Below are 4,435 nucleotides of genomic sequence, written 5' to 3'. Positions count from 1 at the left end.
TTGGGCTGGATGGGCTTGGTTGTGCTGGGGGTCTCTGCCAGGCGCTGCCAGGCACAGCCCTGGCTTGGCTTGGTGCTTGTTTTCCAGGCAGGGCTTCCCAGGGTATCCCGCTGCTGCTTTCCAGGCTGGCTGCTTTTCCTGGTGGGTGCTCAGGCAGCTCACAGCCGGTGGGAGGCCTGATGTTCCTGCAATCCTTCCTTTGCCTCCCAGCCATTGTGAAAGAAAATCGCTTCATCTCTTTGTCCAGACTAAACATGTTCTGCACAAAAAAAAGTTGAAACAGGTTTTTTTTTTAGCAAGCCTTTGGTACCACGCCCGGGACCAAGCAGGGATTTGTGTGCTCCAGGCTTTGTGCAGCACATGAAAGCCTCAGCTACACACGATGTTTATACCGGGCACGTGTTGGTGCATGCTCTCAAACACACCCCTGAATGCTGGGCTTGGCTCTGCCTCCCCCTCTGGTGTCCCCACTGGTACAATAAGGAGGGCTTTGATGCCTCACAGGGGAAGTGCAAGTATTTAATTTAACTTTTATGAACTTCTTTGACAATATAAGAGCACTGCATATAAAGCTGGGTTTCAGGGAAGTTGAGGCAGTGATGTCCTACTTTTACCTGTGAGAGAGATCCCACATCTGAGCTCAAACCCTCCAACCCCCAGGGCTTCCAGCCAGCTGTGCTTGTGCCTTCAGGCCATATTTTTGACACTTTTCGCCAATAAAACCGTAACCCCATGCTCCCATTCTAATGCAGCAGGACCAACAGCTTTGCTACCTGAGCCATTAATGCTGCCAGGAGCCACGGGCAGGGCTGGAAAGGAGCCTGCTGCCAGCTCCCTTCCCAAGGGAACCAGCATCCCGAGGGTGCCACTGCGCCTGGAGCTGGCACCTGCCCCAGAGCAGCCAGGCACTGCCCTCGGGGCTGTCCCTCTGGAGTGCCTCTGCCTGGTCCTGGGGGCTCCGTGCCCCAGCCAGGGCAGGAGCAGCAGCTCCAGAGGTGGATGCTGCTTCAGCTCCCCAGTAAGCTCAGCTCCTGGAAGGACAGCAGGCAGCCTTCAAGGGGGAGGAAGCTCCTTGCTGCCTTTTTCCTGCTGCACAACCTTCCTTCACCTTCCTTCTTTTAATGTCTTAATCAAGAGGCTGATAAAAGAAGTGATCCATGAAAAGGACGGGTATCTTGACAAGGCACAGAGGCTTGTGGCAGCACTTTCCCCACAGATCAGCATCCTCCACGCGACGGAGAGACAAAAAAGGCAGATTTTTGTACCCTTAAGCTTCCACCACTGCAGTTCAAAAGACCAATCTTTACAGAAAATAAATTTAAAGGAGAATTTTTGATGTATATGATGGTCTCTTGTGGTCGACAGGAGTGCTGCTGGCAGTATATGGAGTTATGCAAAGCCAGAGTTGGGATTACTTAAAAGTGTCTGTAGTCCTTTGATTAACCAGTGTGTATTTTATTTTTTATATGGCACAATCACAGCTCTACATTGATAATATCTTACTATTATTGTTCGATACGCCGAACTCCCCCTTTTCTTGCAGCATGAGGCTGCTTTTTAGGGCTCTATTTAAAGAATTCACTCTGTGCATATTAAATGTGTGGGTTTACAGGGGGGTTTGTGCTCCTGGGGGCAGTTTTGGTGCGCTGCTGTGCCCGCTGAAGGCTGTGGAGGCAGGGGAAGGGCCTGCGGGCCTGGGCTGTGTTGTGGGAGCCGCTCTGAGGGGAGCGCTGGCAGGGACGCCCTCAGCATCCCCTCCCGCACACTCAGGGTGTCTTCGGAGCTGCCACAGCGGGAATGATGCTGATTTTTGGTGCTCTGGCAGCTTTACAAGCAGGACAGGAGAGGCTCTGAGGTGCTGCAGCAGCTGAGGGGCCAAGGCAGGAGGAGATGTGAGGGCTCTGCTCTCCTGCGCGGCCCTGCTCGCTTCGATGCCCCTCAGAGCTGCTCCCTGCGCCGGGCCGAGGGCACGGAGGCAGCAGGGGTGAATAGCTCACTTGGGGAAGGCAGGAGTGAGCAGAGCCAGCCCAGGGCTGCAGTCTGAGCCTGCTGCAAGGGGAAGTTCAGCAGCTGGAGCCAAACCAGAGGAAACCGGGGCTGGGACCTGCTGGCAGCACGTGTGTGCACCTCACGCTGCTCCCCACCCAAGGCCCCTAAACCCTCTGCAGCTTGGAGCAAGGCTATAAATACAGGCTGAAATGTGAGGCAGGCCGGTCTCTCCGGCTTCTATCCAGGGATTTATTTCTGTATTTATTTTGCATTTTCCTTCTGGCCTCTCGGCTGCCCACAACAGCAGTTCCTGAGCAGGCCCTGAGCCCTGGGGTGCGGACATTCCTGTGTGATCCCTGCGCTCTGTGTGATGTGGAATGGGGAGGAACAAGCTGTGTGGAAGGTTTTGCAGGCTGTTGTAAGGGGAGAAGGGAGCACTCTGCATCACCAGAGGAAAGGGCATCCTCTGTGTCTGTGCTCTGACTTTACACAGGGACGGTGATGGTGTTAATAAAGGGTGTGACAGCCTTGGCTCCATGCCCTGTTAATAAAGGGTGTGACAGCCTTGGCTCCGTGCCCTTGGAGCTGTCCTGGGAAAGGTGAGGGCCTGCCCATGGGTGCTCCAAGAAGGAAAAGGAAGATGTGGGATACGGGACCTGGTGGTGTGAAATTTGTTCGGTGCTGTTGGATCAGAAACAAGGGGAAAAGGGATGCTCAGCTCTTTCATTATTTGCCTCCTTTTATAATGCTTCCACTTTAAATAAAAATGAAGGTAGAGAGTAAATTTCACATCCAAAGATGGGTGTCTGCTCCTGAATAGGATCGATTTAGGGTCAGCGCTTCAGCGGCGCAGGATTTGGGTTTCAAAGGTTCCCAGCCACTCCTGCAGTCAGGTTTTTCTAAAGGGCCCAGCGTGATGACATTTACAGCCAGGATTTTCAAAAACAGCGTAGTACTTCAGATGCTGAACTCATGAAAAATCCAGTCATTTAATTTGTTAAATGAGAGCGAAGGTCTCTTCAGATAATCTCCCTGTCATTGTGAGAGTGAGGCAGTTCTGTGGGAAAAGCAGCCTGTTCCCAACTGCAGCTCCTTTTGGGAGCAGAACGCACTGGCCTGGAGTCACTTTGAAGTGTGCTGGAAAGGCAGGGAGTGACCTGAGGAGTGCCAAAGGCCACCCGATAGCGGTTAGCTGGGATTTGCATGGCTCCTCCCGGGAATTCGGAGATGTTTGGTCTTTGGGGAGCGCAGCTGCCTGGTGAAGGAGCCTTGCTGGAGCCCAGGATGGCATTTCCCAGTGCCTGGCACGGGGACGGGCACTGCGGAGGCTGCTGGAGTGAGCGATGGCTCTCCCAGGGCAGATAAAATTCTTGTGTGACAACTTGCTCCTAAGATTTCAGGCACATCTTTTCCTTAAGAGACTCCAGCGGGCTGAGCACTGTCTGGGGATGCACAGCTTGGAATTCATGGCTCCCTCCGGCCACAAACTGCCTGCGATGAGGACAGGGCACTTCATCTGCCTGTCCTGCTCTGCGCTGTGGGGTCGGTGATGCCTGGAGCCATTTGCAGTCCTCAGGGTGCAGGAATTCCTGTCCTGACTCCTTGTTTTGGATCAGCTCCCAGCTGGGGAGCAGAGTTTCATTGCTTCAGTCAGTGGGCATTGCTCCCTCTGTAGCTGTAATAACCCTGGAATGGGGAAATAACAGCTCCTTGTTCCCTGGCCCCTTTGCCCACGATTTGCTCTGAAAGCCAAAGAGCACATGCAGACACGGGTCTGGCCACAGCGAGGGGCTGTCAGCTCCGTGTGTGTGCGGGATTTGGGGTGGTGCTTCCCTGGACAGCGACTGCAGGTGTGGAGTGTGTAAATCCCAGCTGCGGAGCTGAACCTGTCACTGGCCTTCAACTGCTTGGGAGCTGATTCTTCTCTGTAATTAATACCTCCTACAATTAACAGTCAGTTGGTGGTTAATTAATGAAGCAATAGCAGCAGAACAGAGCCCTGGCATGGGGCAATGTGCTCCCACAGCCCTTGAGCTGAGCTGTCCCCCTAAGCCAGAGCCAAGTGTGGTGTGAGGAGGGCAGAGCAGAGCCCTATCCTGCTCAGGCTGAGCCAAGTTTAACAGCACAGATGGGATGGATCCTGTCTCCTCCCTTCTCTCCTTCCTCATCCAACCTTCTGCTCTGGCTGGAGAGGGCAGTGGAGTTTGGAGTGATGCCAGAGCTTTCTCGGGGTTTCCTGGGAAGAAGCCTGTCAGCTGTGCTGCTGATGGAGAATATCCCTTCCCTTGTTGTTCCTCCCTGTCCGCTCCGGGGGCTGTTGCATTAGAGGTGACTCCAGGCATGTGAACACCAGCTTCCTTCCCTTTTTTACTTTTTTTTTTTTTTTTTTTAAAGTCCCATTTTTCTGTCTTGTCAGGTCTATTTAAGCATTTAATGAGGTGAGATA

The sequence above is a fragment of the Vidua macroura genome, chromosome 22 (genome assembly GCF_024509145.1).
Source record: "Vidua macroura isolate BioBank_ID:100142 chromosome 22, ASM2450914v1, whole genome shotgun sequence".
NCBI lineage: Eukaryota > Metazoa > Chordata > Aves > Passeriformes > Viduidae > Vidua > Vidua macroura.
This window is presented reverse-complemented; position numbering follows the sequence as displayed.